General features: G+C 32.6%; 1 long non-coding RNA gene across 1 annotated transcript; it reads left to right on the top strand.

Annotated features, from left to right (window-relative positions):
* The first annotated feature begins 9,553 nt into the window (after positions 1–9,553).
* LOC138311955 (uncharacterized) lies at positions 9,554–22,127 on the top strand. Its single transcript, XR_011206812.1, has 6 exons — positions 9,554–9,837; positions 14,138–14,201; positions 15,021–15,110; positions 19,465–20,961; positions 21,611–21,670; positions 22,046–22,127. It is a non-coding gene; the product is annotated as an uncharacterized lncRNA (long non-coding RNA).
* Positions 22,128–22,752: the final 625 nt, after the last annotated feature.

Genomic DNA, 22,752 nt, shown 5'->3' with positions numbered 1-22,752 from the left:
CTGACATCAGATATATTAAAATCTATAAATATGGTGAATGCCGTGAATGTCGAACAACAACATCATTGCCTATTACATCATCATCAAAAAGTGACATCTGATTTATATAATAGCAATATGAGATCGAAAAATAGAATTAAAGTGCTTGGAACCGAGGTTGAATTTCATTTAAATCATTTAATGCGCGACGTTGCTGCAGTATAAGATCGTCTTATTTCAATTTGAGACATACATATGATTCATTACAGGAGACAAATATTTGTTAAATACATGTATTCATTTGAGTTATTAACGAGATACTTTTGTTCAGCAAAAAATCTTTACACGTGTTTAGTCATCTTGCGAAGATTTGAATTTTGAACCCGTGAGTGGTTTATCTTAAAACAACACTGTGTTGTTCCTATTAGACATTTAATCATATATTGAGAATATTTTATCTTTGATAGACGTTAACAACAATTAATGGAATGGTAATGGTATAACACGTTATGATTTATCGTCATATTTGGGATTTGGGAAAACATTTTGCAAAGTCATCCATGGGACACTGTTGGTATTATACATCTCATTATAAAAATACAAAGATAAATAATATACGATAATACTCTTAAAATATTTCGGTAAGACAAAAACACACACACTTACCAATGGTGGATAATACTAATCAGTTGCTGTGTCTAATATATATGGAATGTATAATCTACGACGTGGTTATTTTTTAAAGATGCACGATTGGTCAGTTCTAGCTATTGTTTCCTATGAGTCATTTTATGAATACTGCGAATTTGCGTGTATATAAAAATAGAACAAAAAAAGATTATGTACCCATACAGAACATAGACGTTGGATATTTCCTCAGAAGAAGGTATTAAACTTCCCGTTTTAGTGTAAGAACATCATCTTTTAGCATTATAGATGCCACTCATGACATTTTAGCAGTTGTTGAAAAGGAAAAGGGAAATGTTAGTAGAACGTTAAGCATTAACGGTAGCAATTTTAAATTTTTCAAATTTTAAGCAAATTTAAAACAAATTATAACTTAACATCTGTATCAATTCGGTAATAATACTGGATTAGTAACTTTGTTGATTAGTAATCCAGTACTATTACCGAATTGTTACAGGTGTAATGTTTTATTTTTTATAAGAATCTTAACAAATATTTAAGTTTATTATATTTTTAAAGACGCGTCAAGAAATCAACGCCTATATCGACATACATTCCTCCATACTTGTATATAGCGAGGTAATCAGATCATTTATGTGTGACTTGTAACAAGAAACGATGTTAATTGAACAGGTACTTTAAAGTAAAATATAAACCATAATTTCGTGGCCTGTTCTGGGAGATTAGGTTTCTGCACCAAATAGGAATAAAAAGTTTTGTAGTATCAGGCGGGATAAAGGGGATATTTAAAGATAGTATGATAGGGATTTCGGCAATATATACATGGAATGGTATTTCTCATATCATCGACATATCCGTGCATTGTTTTAATGTTTTTAAAAAAACATACTTTCCTTTCAAAGTAAAAGACTCATCGAGTCGTTTTTGATACCTTTAACACGACTCTAGGACACTTTTACTTTGAAAGGACTGTTTTTCATTACCCGTTTACTCTACACTTACGATAGGCCCTAACTTCCTAATTAACTTAATTAACTTACCAGGCGTCGTATGTAATCGCAAGATCCTATAATCCTCGTTGGAATAACATGTATATATAGTATATAGATATCGTACAGCAATATACTGATTCTAAAATAAAAAAGCAGATCACAAATAAAGAGGAAGTAAAGTAGATAAGTATTTGAACTCAAGAAGCATGCAATGCAGGTGTTAAAAAATAACAAAAGTTGGTCAATCTGAGGTATGCCGACAGTTTTGACAGTCAAAATCTTTTGCAGGGGTTCAGATATCGCTGTATACGTGACAGAACCATGTGTGATTATTTTCCATTCATACTTAGAAGAAAAAAAGGTGAAATGTCAGTTGCGTTCTATCTTTTCATCGCACCATAATTACAGGAATGTCGTTATGCGTCAAAATTGATGACATCATGTGTTGGCGATGTTTCGTAGTTGTCTAGTGCGTATGGGGTGTCGTGACAGCCCCCTGAGTAAGATAGCGTTTCTACCCCATCGGACAGAGATATATGCACTTCCAGTGAGGGTAATATTTCTCGGGGCAAGTTGTAAAAGGTCATCTGAAATAAACATTATATTTCTCACGGTAGTAAAAAGGAGCACACTCTCATTCGGTTAAATGAATTAATATTTTCATTCGCATCAAAGAAGTTTCTCGCTTCGAGCGAAACGAAGTAAACAACTAATAATTTGCTTATTATTTAATATTTTGGTACTCGACACGGAAAGCCGAGATGACACGGCAAAGCCTCGTCACCTCGGCTTTCCTAAGTCTCGCACCAAAATAAAACTTGTATTGTAAGATAATAACGTGTATTCTATATATATATATGTTATTACGTATTCGGTGGGAAAATTAATGAATTACCGGAGGTGCTTGCTGGATAAGGTGACACAGATACCTGAGCTTTTGGAAAGATCTCCAGCTGTGAATACATGCAAGGCTTATAAGTGGGGATTTCTTAGATGGAAAAAGTATATTCTGGTATAAATTTATAAGACACCAAACCGGCAAAACCATTAATTGATATGCCGGATGATTGTTTCACAAGCGGTCGATTGGCTGCTCAACAGCTGCAATACACAGACACAAGTAAAAGTGACACCACCAGTCAGAGTGGAAATAGCTTGAGACTGCTAATTATAGATGCTGAGATGTTGGTCAATGAGTGGTCACATCTCTTTTGTTTATTTAATTGTCAATACTAGTGGCCCCACAAGATTGGTAATTTGGGTAGTTTAGAAAAACGTGTACTACAGTATATGGAAACATCAAGAAAAAAGGGGACAAACAGGGAAAGGCATCAGGTTATATGGACATTGCGTCTGGTGAAAAGGGCATGGCGTGAGGTTATAGGGGCTGTGAAAATACTATAAAATTAGATTAATAATTTCAATAAACTGGCTATTATTCGTACTTGTAATTACGGCGCATTTGTACATGACAGACGTTTGTTTTTTACTGTTACGGTCCGAATCTTAACTGATCAACTGATTACCTGGCAAACAAAATTAAATGGGGAAAAATAAAGGCATATATTAGCCATACGGTAATCAGAATATATTATTGTTATTCGTTTTCCTTCATATTATATTGATGATACTCGTTTCGATTTTTTCAGTTTTCGCTCTCCAAAGGTTCGCAAAAGTTGAAAAAACTCCTAAACTCGTATCATAAATCTAATATGAAAAGAAACTCATGATAGATCCTCTATAAATTACATGATTATAAACTTGGCCCAGTTCCATGAACGTTTCATTAAAAAAGGCTAATAAGAAAGCATTACAGGGTAATGAAATTTGTAAGGCTTAAAAGAACTTTCATTTAAATATATTATTAACACTTGTAACGTAAATACGAATCCTAACGTTTATCATTTGCATTAGATATCAGACGACAGCTGGATTTCTAACGAGTCCATGTAAACAGGCATCAATGATCAATGTTAGTAGGTACACAATCTGGTTACTGATACAAATATCATGCTTTGTCAGTCAAATGCTACTCAAATTTTGATCACATCAAGACCTCAATTACGTAAATAGCTGGTTTAATTAGGGAAATTCCATTAATGATATGAAACACTATTAGATCAATTTTACAGTATTCTAAAAACACGTCTATTTGTATTTAGCTTAATGGAAGAGATTGATGTTGGTGACCTAAAGACCAACAACTTTAATTTGTAGTAGTATCTTGTTTTCAAATGGGAACCACGATCCCCAATTTATGATACGCATGACGTGTTTAGCATCATATGTGCAAAACATGTTTTATTTATAAATATATACAATTATTTGACATTCATTGTTTATTATTATATATTAAAAAATTCTTATTTATTATGTTCAGCGGAAATTAAAGCTACTTTTCTGAAATGCTTCTATTCGTTTAGTCAGTGTGTATTATTTTCAAGTAAATGATGTATCAGTATGTTACGATGGCCCCCCGAAAACGGACTGCCAAAAATTGTGTTACTATTAACACGTTTTCGTCAGCAAAATATGAACGCACACATCTTGTGTCAAAAACCTATTGTTATATGCATGATATAGTATACGTTTTCTTCAAACAAATTGTTTACGTACATATTTTGTTGACGAAACCCTGTAGTTGTGATAGTAGTAGATTTGGCTGTACACGAAATGTGTACATGACCAAAAACGTGTAGCTTGGAAATCTACTAGATCCATATACCAATTAGCATTCCTTTGTTTCAATGATTTATTCTTAGAAGGTCATATGGTGACTTTTACTGATAAGGGTTATGGCATCAAAAGCACAACGCGATGTTTACTTTTCTGCAGTGAGACACGATATACAATATAAGACGTTCTCAGTAATAACCCATTTAGACTTATTCTAGTGTTATTCTTAGAACCTTATGGGTCAAGATTATTTCGAGAACCCCCCCCCCCCCCCAACTTTTTTTCTCGCTAATTTATAGGTAAACAAGCCTAATAATATAGGCAGGTTTTCTGCTACGAAAAGTACGTCTTAGTTTTGTTATGGCGGTTTCGCAGTTGCAGGGAGGTAATTAACTTGGTATAATGTATTTGATAATGTGATAATGATAGCCATCCGGATTACCTTCCGAATTAAGTTCAAATATATACCAAACTCCATGCATTTGAAAACAACAACAACAACACGATGAAAGGAAACTTAAGTTTGTTTAAGTTTTCAAAGCCTTTATCAGGTAAAGTTAGCATATAACCGTGTAACGATCTATCACAGAACAAAGGAAAGTTAATTTGTATCCGGATGCAGTAGGTTTTCACTAACAACACGTTTTTGTCATGTACACATTTCATGTACAGACAAATCTACTACTATCATAACAACAGGTTTTCGTCAACAAAATATGTACGTACATGTTTTGTTGACGAAAACGTACATTGTACTACTATAGCATGCTTATAACAATAGGTTTTGGACAAAAAAATTGTACGTACATAATTTGCCTACGAAAACGTGTTACTAGTAAACACAATTTTGTCAGTCCGTTTTCGGCATTCGTAGTATGTTGTATTCAAATTACATTTACCAAAAATAAACATTTGTTTATTAAAGGAATGACAATGAGTTTACATGATAGATCATTATTTAATTTCACGACAGACCTGGAATGTCACTCAATGCATCAAACATGTTAAACATTTCCTCCATCTGTGATGTGATGTTGATCTTTGGGTGAAAAATCAGTGTACCTTTCTAGAGAAAGAGAAGTCACTCTCTGACTACGCTGGACTGACCAAACTCTTTGTTGTAAAACGGCCCAAGAAAAGGGATCCGGGCGCTCGCTACAAGTCACAAGAACCCGACGTTACAGACCCATATTGGGAAGGTGACTGTGTTTCGATGTCTTGTGGGCACGCTGTCGGTAAGTTGTCATCTTAGTATACCGTATTATCCGTAATTAGCGCCCAATGCGCTTAAAATGTAAGATTTTGTTTTATCTGCCTAAGCACCCCAAACAACACACAGGACATTGGCCGTATGGTAGTGCTTTCGCCCCGTGTACACCTGCTCCTCGACAGAAAGACAACTTAAATTTACCACTCTGAAGTCGACGTAGAGTAGACATTGTGTCTTGATATCTACTTTTACAGATAAAAAACTGTATTGTGTGGCGATACAGATGAACGTTTAAGACGTGTGACATCTTAAATAAAGTGCGGAACCACCATATGACTTAAAACAAATAAATACTCAAATATTTCTTGCTTGTGCATATGGTAGGCAAGCAAGAAGACTCCCAACGGTTGGCGCAAAAATGTCACGCGATGAACTCAAATACTGTACCGGGTATCAGTCAAATGCATTTAACTGATTACATGTACGTACTTTGTATTATTTCCGGGTTCTGTCCCGGAAGTAGTTATTAGACTCTCCTCGAAAGTTTTCAAGAAAATGTCGGACACCATGTGCAGATTTTTGTTATTTAATATAACCATGCAAATGATATGTACGATCATTTGGACACGATATTTTAACTCAGTATTTTCATTTTTTTTATTAAACCTATATCTACATTTTCTGAAGTTTATCATTATACTGCAATCCAGAGCGAAAAAGACACAAATCACCATTTTGTTTATGAGTATAAACTTTTGTTTATATTTATATATATTTCTCTAATGATCAAAAGCTTAAAGATAGCGTTAACAGCCTGACAAAATGCTAATTTTGTTAACTATCAAAAAACAAGAGCAGACGATTTAGATTTTTTTCAGTTACAAAAATTACTTACTTTACACCAATACCACCATTGAAAAGTTTGAGCTTCTAATTGTACTTCAAGTTAAAAATATGAAAAAAATAATTAATTGCATCCCGAAAAAAATCCGTGGCACTATATCCTATTTGAAATGAAGTACTGATTGCGCATGCACTAAAGGCAAAATATATTATTTCAGATGATTTTTTGTGTTAATTTGACATATAAATACACGATTTGACACCTATTATTGCCAAAATGATGAATATCATTTATCCTCTGTCGGCGGTGGAGCATCTTTGACTTGTCGAAATAAGTATTTATATAGCATTCGTAATGTTTGTGTTGAACTTAAGATACTTTCATATATTGTTTTGAACCTCTTCTCAATTTCTACCGGTGCGATTTAGCTGACACTTTCATGAAATAATCCTGACATGGTCCCGACAAAGTGTTGTTATTTTTTCGGGTCGATCCGAAATGAAGATGGCCGCCACAGCCACTATTATTACTATGACAAATTATCCGCGAACTCCAATATGGCGGACTTAATCAAAGGAGCATCTCGGTAAACAAAAATAGAAATTGAAAATATTAACGTCAACATACTTACCTATGATTTGGTGAGGTGACCTTAAGACTTGATTACTGCCAGCAGTCGTCGGGGGATGGAATTATACAGAGATCTCACATACTGACGGGAGAGCGAGGTCTGTATGTCTCAGATTGCAGTAGTTAGTCTGTTGTTTTGATGTTTCGGGCTTGATTTTTCAACGTTCTTTTAATCTTGAGCTATATGTTTTCAATCACATTAATGTCCGGAGACTGTGCTGGCTATGTAATATAGGGACTATTATTTGTTTCCATGTATTGGTTAGTTACATACGCCCGATGAACAGGGGCATTATCATCCTGGAAACGATAAACTCCATTTTTTGTTATCAAAGATATTTAAGTATTTCTGTGCATTAATGTTACCATCAGTTTTGCAAAGAGTCCCCACGCCGTTGTAACAAATACATCCCCAAATCATAACTGATATCCGCCGTTGCCGGGGATGACACGTGCACTGGGAATAGATACGACTCTCTGGCTGTTCTCCAGATATACACACGAAAATTGTTACCTATAACTACATGTACTTGAGATTCGTCTGAAAATATCACCGTATTCCAGTAATGATCTATTTAAAGTCTAAAACGCTTTTTCCGATTAACTTCAGATACTACCATTTTCTTTCTGATAACCCGCCGCTTCATATCATCATTATGTAAAACTCTTTGCGCTGTTCATGGATTCACAGTATTTCTATGATGCATTCTTTGATTTAGATCTTGAGTAATGTCATTTAAAACTCTCACTCTGTTGGTTTTGGTGTGACGAAATTGTCATGTTTTATCACATCGTGACAACTTACCAGGACGGTCGTTTCGTTGCTTATTTTTCACATCTGATCGTTCTAAATAACGTTTCCAGATGGCTCGAATGGTAGATTTAGATATTCCCATTAACCTTACCAATTCTGACGTTTAGATCCAGCTGATTTCATTTTCACAATAATTTTCTTGTGTACTATCCGTGATTTCGTTTTAGTTCCTTCCAGTCATAGTGCTGTATATGTTATTACGTTATGGAGCAAACACTGCTATTAATTTGCATAGAGAAAAAAAAACTTTTTTTCATTTTTTCTGCAATTGTAAAAGACATTCTATAATTTACTTACTTTATGAAACATGTTCTTACATTCATACTTATATTACGAGACGTGTTCTAATAGGTCCTTAAAAAATTGATGTTTACTTACAAAATGATCAAGCTTTCCATAAAACATTGAAGAAATTAAGTTGTGTCCTGCGTATATATATATATATTTGTTAAGACTGGATCAGATGTCATTACAACCTCTATTCATATTCCGTTTTGGGCAATGATTTTGTAAATAGCAATACACTTGTATATATATAATATGTATGATATTTAAACCAAGTATTTAATAGTTCCCATTGGTTACAGTTTGAAGTCAAACAAATATATAACTAGTTTTTTTTCTACTACATATGTTTCATATCATAGCATATCAAAAATAGATTTTTTTTATAGAGCAATTCCGTTTCATTATGACATTAAGCAAACTATGATGTCATAAAGGCAAAATAAGCTATCAATAAATACACCATTGTATACCTTTTCATTGACAATACTGTTCGCGCTATTTTACAATTACCTTTTCCGCTTGATTTATAACCAATACATTGTAATAACGTTTATCCTATCAGTATGGATGGTAGCAGTATGTTAGTGTTAACTATATGGATCGTATCTGCATTGTTATTTAAAGCGACCTTTCTTTAGCACACGAGTCATGCGTGAACGGTGCGTTGCTATTTTAATTATATATGGATCATTGTGTTTTGTGTATGACAGGAATAATTGTCAGGCTATTCGATTCAATTGGGATATAGTATAAATTCAGTGTAAATAACGTCACTCATAAACGTTCCATTTGATCTTCGGAAGACAACCTTTAAATGGTCAACGCTGGTATGTGTAAATTTAAGATAAGACGAATTATATTCTATATATAGTCATGGGGTTTTCCAGATCAGGGTTTTTCGGCTTACAAATACAAATACAAATACATTTTATATTGTATAAATACCTGCAAAACATATACAACGACTAACAATCGTAACAAAGCAAATTCCGTTAAATTTCCAGCATCCATTTAAAACTCAGATTAAATGGCAAATTAAAAATAATAGCAGTTTGAGAAGAAACCGATAAGAATAAATTTATATTGGTATTTCCTTATTGGGATATGTTTTGATGAAGTGGATTATATACGATATTTATCCAAATGCGCAAAATCTCACAGGAATGGTGGCCTCTGTTAAAAACGCAATAATATCGTAGGAGATGGGAAGAAAATTGCCAATTAGCTTTGCTCTCTAATTGAACACTAAATCTGTTCAGATGTCCTAACAATACCAAAGGAGAGACTACGTTACCCTGTTTTAACTAAAGGGAAGAACAAATTGTAAAATCAGACAGAAACAACAAAAATGTGTATCATTACTATGATTGGATACCAAACGTCAAGTATTTCAGTGGTTTCGTTTTGCTAAATATGCATTTTCCCCAATCGTTCTGACGTGACCCTATAAATACATCAATACCAGGAAGTTATTAATGAATCTGACAGGGCGACATTTTGAATGTGTTCATTTATATTGCTTATCATATCAGGATTAAGTCAACTATTTTTTCATACTTTTGTTTATATCTTTCATCAATAATGGTGTGTTGTTGGATTATGTGTCATCTCAGAGCACTCAATAACATATGAACTATATATTACTTAGAACTACTCCATATCAAGGCAATCTATCTATGTGTTCTATTCGGTTATAATGTTTTACTGATCGTGTCTACAGTGGAAAGAAACTGATTCGTATTTACCAGTGTCTCACGTAAGTAGTAAGTATTTGAATATATATAATTGGATCAAATTTGAAATTAGTAAAATATGTTGTTGAGTTATACAACGCACATCAAGTGAACATACAAACATTTGGACCTGTAACATGATTAATATTACTTCATATGTAAATAGTTTTGCATCAAAATCAATTTTGACGGCTTAATCTCAAACAAAACTAGCGATAAAAGGACACTTGTTTATAATGGACAGACACTTTCATCCAATTTGGTGAAATTTATTAAATGATTGACCCCTGTATATGACAGTTAAGGACGTTATTGTTTGAAAAGGGGACATAACGAAATACTTACATCTATCAAAATGAATGTCAAGCGTTACATGTTCCTTTCTATAGCTTTACTAATGGTATAATTTGGCAGGTGTTGTGATGAAATTAGTGTATGGTAAAGTTTAAATCCGAAATATAATTGACTAAATTCTTAAGAGTACTCTGCAATGGCTGACTTATTCAATGTTTTTATATATCGTCGTTTAAAGCTATATATAAACACGCCATATAGAGTAGGATTTTGTAATGTAGACACCATGACGTAAGCGGTCGTGTACAACTAATACCGCTTCAACTCATTAGTTAGGGTATTACACCTCAATTTACACCAGTGGTCGCTTGGATGTTAACGCGTGCATATCCTTTCTAAGGTAATATCTTTAATAAATGTTTCTGTTTTTAATAGGTTTCACAGTAAGTAAATAATCACTTTTAAGAATGTAGTCTCATGGTAAGGAAGACAGATCATGATTTTTTCATACAGACGCTTGAGTTATGACAGTGCCCCAAGCTCTTCAAGCATTTGAATGACCGTGATTTGATTAATACTCCCTTTTCTGAAGTTTGAATTTATGAATAAATTATTTTATTAGTTTTAAAAATAACAACACAAATAATCCTATTAATCTTAAAATGCTATTTTATGTTAAATATATATTGATTAAACATTGTTAATCATTTTAAAACTAAAACTATTCACATCTAGGCTATATTGTAACAGAAAATTCTGCAGTGAATGTATAAAAAGTATATATAATAGGGGAGATAACTCTATGGTAAATCCCGTCTTTTTCAATGAACAATGAAGGTTTTTTGGTGCTTAAAATGCTCTATCTTGACAAATTGTGGTTCAATTTTCTTGAAAATTGACTGATTAAAAGCAACTTTGTCACTTTTTAGTCTGTTATTTTTCTAAAAAATTGAACTTCACAATTTTGATTTATTTTCATTTTGGTGAGAATGTTTTTGGTAATTTACTTGCGTCTTTTTTACCTGATTTCCTCCAGAAATGATCACTAAAATTGATTATGACGAGAAGTAAAGCATTTAAAAAAAAAAAAAGGATTGATATATATCACGTCAATTAAACAATATATATATAGTAGAACATTTTGTTAATTATTTTCATTTACGGGGCGGATTTAGTACAGACTAATGCTATTTTTTCATGTGCAGAATCTACACAAAAATGGCAAATTTGAATATTTATTTAGAAAAAAAACAGATGGTTCAATTTCTTCGAAACTTTGATAGAAGATGCATAACAACATATTTACTTCATAAATTAAATATGAAAAATATTGAACTACAGGAAAATTTTGGGGAATGTGAGACTACCACCTTAAAGTTATCTATTTGCCATAATTGGGCGAAAAGTTTTGGCATGCTGTTTAGTTTTCAGTAAAATATTAACAACTTTTGGTGGACCAAACTGTGAAATATATTCAAATGTCATGACAACAAAAGATGCCTTATAAGCATAATACTGAATGTTTATACTGTAAAAAAAAGTCCCTGGCTTTAGGGCTTCATTTATGTTAAGGTGAAGCATACAAAACATGAAAACTGCAGAGGTCACTTTATAATAATACAACTAGCACAATGACTGTTGATATTTTAGACAACAAATTGGCTTCAGGGTTTGCCCATTGGTCCTCATATTACTGTATTGAAGATGTACAAATGGTGATTTTCAGCAGTACTGACATAATCAATTTTGAAATCTTGTTTGTCTATGTAAAATTTAAAAATAAGATGCATCGTAAGCATTTTGAATTTCCATGTCTTAGTCGTTATCATATAAAAGCAAAGCATATTATGGATGGGATGGGACTGATCATTGTGCATGCATTAAAAACACTTCTTAGCATAAGGGCATGGCTATTTTGTGACAGAAATGTGTAACGAGCCATGTGGACTTACTAAACGGAAATGTACATTTTTGCATATTATTCCAAAAGGACACTTTATGGTTTGGGCCCTTTTCTAAATCCATAAAATGTTCAAAAATGATATTTAGTGATTAATGTGTTTTGAATATTTAGTATATCCCTGATTCAACTTTAATTACTGTGTTCTAATTTTGGGTACGCAGTTGCCATGGTAACCATCCAAAATATGCATAAATAAAGAAAATGTGGTTTTGACAGTTTTTGTGTATGGAATGTGTATGTAGGGCGCATCCTTAAACAAATGCATTATTTACTAAGAATATGTCTGCACTTCAAATACATATTTAGGAGAAATATAAAGTTTGTTCAAGGATGCGTTCTATGGTTCCTAAAACAAAGAACTATAAAAATAAGCCAAAAATTTCAAAATTAGAAAACAAACATAACAAATAAATAAGGGATATAATCTATATGTAAACTCCAACAACATTTGGCGAATTTGGGGGCCAAAAGGGCTCAAACATATTCCTTTACAAACAACACAAAACTCTCCAAGTCAACAGTAGCACCTAAGGTTAGATTGATGCATTCACACTTTTCATAAAGTAAGTTTAAGTATACCTAAGAAGTGAAATATTGTCATACAAAATATCACTAGTTCAAACAGGGTCTAAAACCTTAACAGTTAAATGAACTGGCATAACCATAGTCGACAGCATCTAATTCCATACAGAGAGCGATTGATTGCCCGGTACCTGATAACACAGATATTAATAGTACAGGCCCGGTACCCTAGCCAGACGCCTTGTTTTAGACAAGACAGTTTCCGCAATTTTCCATAATTCCCGTTACACGTTCAAAACGTTATATCGTTTGGCATTAGTAACAAAAAGTTATTTATGGTATAAGAAGGTATGCAATCAAAAGTTTTGGTTTATGAATAATGGAAAAGAATAATATAATTCTGCTAAAAAAACATTGACGTTATAATGACATCACTTTTAGGATATAGACACCTCCAGTGGACATTATACAGTTACTGAAAAAATGTTCCATACTTTTAAGACATGGCGATTTTGGTTCTCTTATCCCCCGAATTCTAAACAAATCAAATCATTTCAGTGTAAGTGTTACTAGAATTACAGATGTTAAACACCAACTCCAGAAAACCTTGTCCAATTCATCAATTAGGCATTAGAAAATAAGAATAAATCTTCGATACCAGTGTTCTTATGTATACGATTACATATATTATTTTGTTAAGCTGTTTTTTATGAAGAAAACTAACATATGATTGCATGTTTTATGCAAATTTATGGTTGTAGGCTTTTTGCAAATAAAATCTTTACGTTCTATATTAGTTTGGTGGTTTGCTAAAAATACAACGAGATTAAACACTACCCATGTTAAACGACGAAAACACACAGACGATGATTAGGGGTAGTGTTAAGTTAGGAGAATAAACTATTATATAAAGGTATAATTACCGTGCTCCATGACGCATACCACCACAGACAGATGGCCTCGCTACTGTGCCACGGCTGGTAGGTAGATGACTGTTGAGTATATCTATTTGGTCTTCTACTGTTATGAAATGTTCTCGACATGACAACGGAGATCAATGGTAGTTAAATTTATTAGATTATAAAGTGCACGAAAAACGTCGTTCAAAGAATATGAGAGTATGATCTCTGCTGGTACTTGGAAAGTTATTATAATAAATGTTTCAAGTATACCGTCACACAAAAATGTATAACAAAAATTCAGCGTGGAAACGTATACCACAAATAATCACACTAAAATATCTTAGACCATTTTTACGTCATTAAGGATATGTCAAAGTGAATTCCAGATATTCCCGTTCAAACATCGCGTCCAAAGACATAACAACCGCAGATCGTGAAACAATCGTAAACAATCTGTTTGCAAGATGTGGTTATATTGTTACACATGGAAAAGACAAAATACAGCGTATGGATTTATTTTAATCTCTAAGACAATTGAAGTTTGAATTTAATGTTTTAATCGGCAAAGCAGTTTCCATATCAAAATTGGTTTTACAATTAAATATTTTCATTTGCAGTTATATGTATTTTTTATCTGTTCAGAACATCATGGATCAGCAATGAAGAAGACAGTCCTATTCTGGACAGGACGGGACAAATGGGCAATGTATGATATCTCATGTCATTTGTTAAATCTATACTGATAAGTTGTAATGGTAAATACACTTATTTACCAAGATAGTAATTGATAGTCTATCGCACACATTCATTTATTCAATGCAAAACGTTTTAAACAAAACAATAAGGTAATTTATTACACTATATAGTCGCCTTAATATAATCAGAGAAGGGTTTAAGATGGTGTAGTTATTTCATTTAGACATTATGCTAGAATTTTTTTTATTAAACTGTTTTTAAAAGGAATGTTCTACAAACACCTCATCATTTGAATACCGAAATTAAAATAACACTTATTTAGAAAAAGTGATGAGAACATAAATTAAGTAAAAAAGTAAAAGACTGTTAAACTTACATACATATATGAGACGCTGCAATCTGATTAAAATACAGATCCTTGTAACCACTCCGTTATATAAAGAGTCTGACAATATCCCACAAGGGGTCACGTCCAGATGACTATTATAAAACGTGGTCTTCATATAAGATACATTTTCTACACCTTGTCACATCCATTGATATTTCGTCCCAGTATACATATACAATTAGCTTAATTGTGCTCTTTGGGCGAGATGACTACGTAAACCAAAATAATTCTGACATTTTTTCAAACTATTTCGTCCCTGAAATTCACTGTCAAAATGTTGCAAGTAGCAATTTGATTGGCCATTTCCAAAGGTCACCTGGATATCACCCCTAATGGGATTTTCTCAGATCCTCTTATCAAACGTAGTGATAATAAGGATCTATATTTTAATCAGATTGGAGATGTTGAAATATTTATTAATTCTCAATATCATTTTATCAGATTGTAAAAACACCGAGTCATCCCGCATCGCCGAAGAAAGATGTATTGGCTGTCGATACCATTGGACAAGACAACTTTCCTAATGATGAAGTAAGGAAGTCTTTTTTGTGTTGATTTGAATCTATAATGATCTGATAAGCTGTTGCAAAGGGTTGGTCTTCAATTTTGCCCAAATTTCATGGAGCGGATGCTATTTTGGTGTATTTAATAATCTAATAATTGCTCATTAAAATATCCAAAGACACAGCACCGAACTTAAGACAAAACCATTATAATGCGTTTCAAACATGCAGTTTACAATACAATATTAACATTAATACAACAATGGATGAATAGATCAGGATCATGCTGTTAACGTATTAGTAAGATGATAAAGTCATGTATTTATAAACCTTTATAGCCAAACGGAAAATACCGTTAAGATGACATACTGCTACATTCGTTTTTCCAAAAAATGACTTAAACAGCCATGCCATGTCTGATACGGATTCTATTGGCAAGGTAAAAAGTATCGATGAAGTACTTTGGAAGTAACTCGTTATGGTGTACACTAGTTTGTTCACATAGGTATTCCATGTAATTTACAAATATTTTCTTTTCGCCAAACGTAACTGAACAAGGCAACAACTCTTAAAGGATTTGTGGAGCCAAATTGGGTTTTTTATGATATGTCAGGATATTGCTTTGGATGAATGAAAAATTAAGTCCCATCCAACGAATCGGCTAGCTTTTAGCACTATCGGTTGGTTTTGGTCGTGATTTGCGGGTAGTGTCGACTACGGTTCAGAGATAATGAGCTAGGTGGTTAGGTGGTCTTGTGATGTCACAGTAGTCCGCGGCTACACAAGGTAAGCCTAGTACTATATATTTATACAGCACATACACGTATACGTTAGATCTACAATTTGAGTTTTTCGAGTAAATGGTTATTCTAGCTTTATGATGTAGATATTTTCAGTTTCAAAACATTCCATTTACACCATTTCAAAAATTCAAACAAGCATATATCCAGAGATTTAAATATATTTAAATATGTGATATATCTAACTTTAGATTAGATGATCAATCCAATTTGATAGCGATATCAAAGTGACCTTCGAATCAGTCTGAACTGAGATTTAGATAGCATAGGATGTAAATTTCAGTGTAATAAAAAACAGTATAATGTAACATTATCTTTTTACGAGTAACATCCCAAAATTTAACATGAAGATATCTAGAATCCGTGTTCTATTTCAAACTTCTACTATTACGATGCAAACAGTTTTTGAGTAAAAATAAAATCTGGACGGTTATCAGTTATGTGATATTGGAGTAACAGTACCGAACTTATACCGAAAATAATATGTATATCTATATTGTTGCCTTTGAAACTTTATCCATAACGTTTACTAAAAAGCAGAAATACATCAATGATATTTCTGATATATGTTCCTAAATTACAGCAAAAGTGTAGATTTAAATTCATTATTTCATATTTATACCGAGATTTAATAGTATGATATATGAACATTTATCGTATAATCCAAAAAGTAACCACATAAAGTGTTCAAATGCAAATTGAAATTACATGTACTTGTATACAGGCATTATAAATAGATATAATACCTTTTTTTTAAAAATACTTAGTGATATTTAAATAAGTATATTTAGTGTGATAATGTTTTAACCCTTCTTGTATGACTATACATGTACATTTAGATTCGAAACGGTGAAAATACATGCTTAGAAATTTTACTAATACCTTAGAAATTACGGAAGATTGCTATATGCCACGATTCCGTAATTACATTACTAGACTGGAATAATTCTTTAGGTTAAACCTTTAGTTGAAATAGTTGATAGAACCATTTTTGTTTCTGAATAAGTCAACTTCCATTATTATTTTATCTGTGTACGACATATATATATATATGTGTGTGTGTATGTAATATGTATTCCTAGGTATGATCAGGTATATTTTATTTCCATTTGCTTTTACATGTTCATTTTAAAAAAGGAAATGACAATAAAAAACCTAGAGCATAGATGCACGGGGTTTCCATATGAAATGAAGAGACATAAGGTACGATAACAACTGTTATCGTTCCTTCGGAACGAAATGTTAACACGACAACTTTTTAGCTATCAACCCACTTATTACCGCGATTTGAGTAATAAGGAAATCCAACTATATGTTATGCTGACATTTTGAATGTAAGTTAATCACGGCGTGATCTATCGATTGAAAAAATCACCTTAGCTGTGAAAATTCAAAATGACGAGATATTTAATGTAAAACCCCCAAAATCGACATTTTGACCACTGATTTCTGTTTAATCTTTTCTAGAAAATTAATTAATACAGCTGAGAAGCTAAAACTCTACATATCAAAAGTCCTTGTAATTCTGAACAAAACGGTATTTCTTACTTTTCGAAATGTTACATACAACGGCCACAATACAGCCATGATTAATGGTGGTATTTCGCAGGTTCTCGGTTAAATTTCCACAACAGACGAGATATTTTAGGGTCACGGGCGCTTTCTTTCGGAATTATTATGAACGATTGGACCGGCAAATTTACCATCTAAAAATGAGTGATATTTTTGAAATGTTCTGAGGAAGTGACTAAAAATCATTAAATGAGTAAATACTTTATGCACTAATCATCACATTTATATTACAAAATGCGCCCAAAAAGTGCAACAGTGAAATGGATCTGTTTGTACTGTCTCGAATGCACAAAATCATGGCGCAGACTATCGCGCCCCCTATGAGGAATGTGTATATTGTTTGTATCCGGTTAAGTAAAAACGTTGAAGCCGCCTTGATGCTCAAGTTAAATCCAGCATTATCAGGCAAGAATTTGTTCATTTTACTTGTTTTAGACGTCAATATCATTATCGGCGGACATAAGTACTATCAGATATATTTTTGTAGACCTGCAAATATACTGTTTACAGTCTGTTCATGATCATCATCAAGTGTGATTGTCTGACAACAGAACCATGCATGCGTTCTAAATCGTGGCTTAACAGCACGTAAACTGACAATTGTACTGCCTTTGAGGCAGATGCCGTTTGAATATATGTATCTCCTAATATATTGTTTGATCATATGATTAAATTGCTAGTAGTTAAGCCATAAAGCAATGCACATGTCGTTTCGGTAGTGCGTAGGCTTGCATGTAACGTAGCTTCGTTGCATGTCATTTCGGTACATGCGGAAGTCTTTTCGGTATCATAAAGTGAACATGGCGGAATGACTTTAAGAAGGTACCGAAACGACTTAAAGTAATCTGAACAACTAAAGAAAACAAACCAGAAAAAATTGTAACAATGTAGTTTGACAATGGATATGATCAACATTATTAGATACATTTGTATGCATTGCAGTTTTACATGACACATAATAATTGCTTAGGCTTAAGTTACTGTACAGACTGGGTGGGTGAGGTCAATAATGGTAACAATGAAAATCCATTTCATAATTTTGCTGTGTGTTGTATACTGATAGTGACTGCGTAATAATTAGGATGCCGACAGGAATCATCAGATTTACCCGTGTTGTAAAAATTAGCATACATGTATGATATCACACTGACGGCACTCTGTATCAAGATTGATCTAATTCTTTTAATTTGCTATGTTCTCTTGAATCAATTTTAAATACATTTAGATATAACACAAAAATCTGAGTGTACTCTAAATAAACCGCGAAGCGGTTTATGATGAGAGTACACTCAGATTTTTGTGTTATATCTCCATAACATAAAAAAATATATTCAAATTAATCCTTATAATTCAATTTACTAAAGATAATCTCTTCAATACTCAAAATTCATTTTGGGACTCTTTTGTCTATGAAACCATTACGCCGTCATCTCAGCCAATCAGAAGCAATGTCACAAACGGCGACGCCATTTTTTCCTTTATGGGCTGATAAAGTAAATTTTTAAGCCAATGAAAATGCTTGTAACAAGCAAAATTGAATTATATGGTAATCCTTTCATTGAATTTTTACTCGTTATTTCATAACGTAAAAGTAATAACAAATACCAATATGAATATATCATATCAGTTAAGAGTGACCAGGTGTCTCTGTAATTGGAATGTATTCTAATCACAATTTTACTCCCTTAACTACATAATTTGTTCTAAATCGTTTTGGCTTAGATTTGATGTGCTCATTAGTACGTATTAGGTGTTTGTTACATACGTTTGGTCCAGTGTTTCATATTTAATTGGTAACAGGTGGCCATGGTTCATGAAAAATATCATCCATGTTAAATTGTACAGTGATATTGAAAAGTGCACCTTCGATGTTTAAACATACTTGAAACGGAAATAAATCCTATGCAATGCAATGTTTTCTATTAACTTACGTATTTTGTTTGATTAAACATATTTTAAATTAGATTTATATGTTTTTACAATATAATTATCTATTAATTTCTATCCTAGACGTCAAAGTGGAGTCCTAAACTATCGTCAGGGGCACCACCAGCATTACCTCTGCCAGAAACAATAGAGTATGAAGATTTTTTTGTACAGAAAAAGGTAAAATATTATAAGAATCATAGATTCTGAAGTCATTACCTCCAATCCATATTGATCTGCTGTTTCGTCATGTGTGAATTAAGATTTTTTATGATTTATTAATTTCCATCTACGATGTCTTCATGTCACTTAATAGCACCAAATACAAATAGCTACATAACTGGAGAGAAAAATGCGAGGTCGTTTTATCCTTGAAACAACGGCCAGATTAAGAAAAAAATATGATATCACATTTTGATCGCATATACACTATAGGTGATCACCCATGTCTTGAAACATCGGTTGACCAAGAAACTAATTTTGTAACAAGAAACAAAAAAATGTACCCGCCAATCCGGGTTTCGAAACCAAAAAGATTTTTGATCACTAGGTTGATAATCTACTGATTGCGCTATATAGTCTGTATTGATCGACCCTGGTGGTCAATTTTGATTCCATACATTAAGCAGTGACATAGAAATGTTTCGTCGATAAACGTTTGCACACAATTAATTATAATTCATATAAACTGTATTAATATATTATAATATTATATTTTGAGATAAAAGTGTGTGAAGTTTAACACGGATTTCATTTATGTATATAATTCCTCTCCCTAAACATCCTTCTGTACATTTTTGAATGATACCGTTTTCTAGACGTTCGGCAAACCATATATACAACCGAACGGAAGAGAAAATTTTGATTCTATGTATAAGGTAAACACATGATATTTTCCTTAATTAAACTGACTTTTCGACAGGAGATACAACAAATTTATCATTTTTCGGCACTCTGTATTAAAATTAATATAATTGTTTTAATTTGGTATCTTCTCTTGAATCAATTTTGAATATCTAGTAATCCTTTCATTGGATTTTTACTCGAAATTTCACAACGTAAATGTAATTACAAATTCCAGTATAAATATAATAACTTAGTTAAGACTGACCAGGTGTCTCTGTATTTGGAAAGTATTCTAATCACAATTTTACTCCCTTAACTACATAATTTGTTCTACATCGTTTGGTTGAGATTTGATAGCGCCCAATAGCACGTTTATAGTGTTTGTTACATAAGTTTGGTCAAGTATTTCATGTTTAATTGGAAACAGGTGTTCGTGGTTTATTAACAAGTATCGTCCATGTTAAATTGTCAAATAATATTGAATAGTGTACCTTCAATTTTTAAACATACTTGAAACAGAAATAAATCATATGCAATACATCGTTTTATATTGACATACGTATTTTGTGCGATTAAACATTTTTTTAAATAATTATGATAGGTTATTATGATATAATACTCCATTAATGGCTTTCCTAGACGTCAAATACGACTTCTAAATCATCGTTGGTGGTACCACTAGCATTATCTCTGCCAGAAACAATAAAATATGAAGATTCCCCTGTAAAGAAAAAGGTAAGATAGTATAAGTATCATAGATTCTAAAGTCGTTACATCAAATACATATTGATCTGCTGTTTCGTCATATGTTAATTGTGAATTGTTTTTTTATTAATTTCCATCGACGATGTCTTTCATGTCACTTAATAGCACCAAATACCACTAGCTATATAACGCGAGAGAAAAAATGCGGTGTCATTTTATCCGTTAAACAATGGCCAGATTTAGATATTGAGTGAAAATAATACAATAATTTGATATCACAATATGATCGCATATACATGTACACTACTCGGTGATCACCCATGTCTGGAAACACCGGTTGACCAAGAAACTTATTTTGTAACAAGAAACATGAACATGTATCCGTCAAACCGGAGTTCGAAACCAAAAAGGTTTTTGATCACTAGGTTGATAATCTACTGATTAAGCTGTGTGGTCTGTATTGTTTGACCATGGTGGTCAATTCTGTTTCCATACATTAAGCAGTGACATCAAAATGTTTCGTCGATATACGTTTACACACAATTAATTATAAGTCCATGTAAACTGCATTAACATCTTACAGTTATATATTTTGAGATAAATATGTGTGAATTGTAATACGGATTTCATTTATGTATACAATTCCTCTCTTGTAACATCCCTTTGTAAATTTCTGTAGGATACCGTTTTCCAGACGTCCGACAAACCATCAAAACAACTACGGGTTTCTATGTATAAGGTAAACACATATCCAATGAATTCCAATCAATCGAATGTATTGCTTCATATGATATTTTCGTCAATTCTACATTGTTTTGGCTAAGATTTGATGTGCTCATTAGTACGTATTAGGTGTTTGTTACATACGTTTGGTCCAGTGTTTCATATTTAATTGGTAACAGGTGGTCATGGTTCATGAAAAAGTATCATCCATGTTAAATTGTACAGTGATATTGAAAAAGTGTACCTTCCATATTTAAACATACTTGAAACGGAAACAAATCCTATGCAATACAATGTTTTATATTAACTTACGTAGTTTGTTTGATTAAACATATTTTAAATAAGATTTATTTGCTATTACAATATAATTATCCATTAATTTCTATCCTAGACGTCAAAGACGAGTCCTAAACCATCGTCGGCGGCACCACCAGCATTACCTCTGCCAGAAACAGTAGAATATGAAGATTTCCTGTACAGAAAAAGGTAAAATAGTATAAGAATCATACATTCTGAAGTCATTACATCAAGTTCATATTGATCTGCTGTTTCGTCATGGGTGAATTATGATTTATTTTTATTAATTCCCATCTACGATATCTTCACGTCAATTAATAGCACCAAATTCAACTAGCTACATAACGTGAGAGAAAAAAGCGAGTTCGTTGTATCCGTGAAACAATGGCCAGATTTAGATATTGAGTGAAAATAATACAATAATTTGATATCACATTATGATCTCATATACATGTACACTATCGGTGATCACCCATGTCTGGAAACACGGTTGACCAAGAAACTTATTTTGTAACAAGAAACATGAACATGTATCCGTCAAACCGGAGTTCGAAACCAAAAAGGTTTTTGATCACTAGGTTGATAATCTAACTGATTAAGCTATTAGTGGTCTGTATTGTTTGACCATGGTGGTCAATTCTGTTTCCATACATTAAGCAGTGACATCAAAATGTTTCGTCGATATACGTTTACACACAATTAATTATAAGTCCATGTAAACTGCATTAACATCTTACAGTATTAAATATTTTGAGATAAAGTTATGGTGTGAATTGGTAACATACTGATTTTTCAATTACA

Source organism: Argopecten irradians, unplaced genomic scaffold (genome assembly GCF_041381155.1).
Source record: "Argopecten irradians isolate NY unplaced genomic scaffold, Ai_NY scaffold_0161, whole genome shotgun sequence".
Taxonomy (NCBI): domain Eukaryota; kingdom Metazoa; phylum Mollusca; class Bivalvia; order Pectinida; family Pectinidae; genus Argopecten; species Argopecten irradians.
The sequence above is the reverse complement of the archived record's forward strand: the minus strand, read 5'-3'. Positions and strand labels throughout refer to the sequence as shown.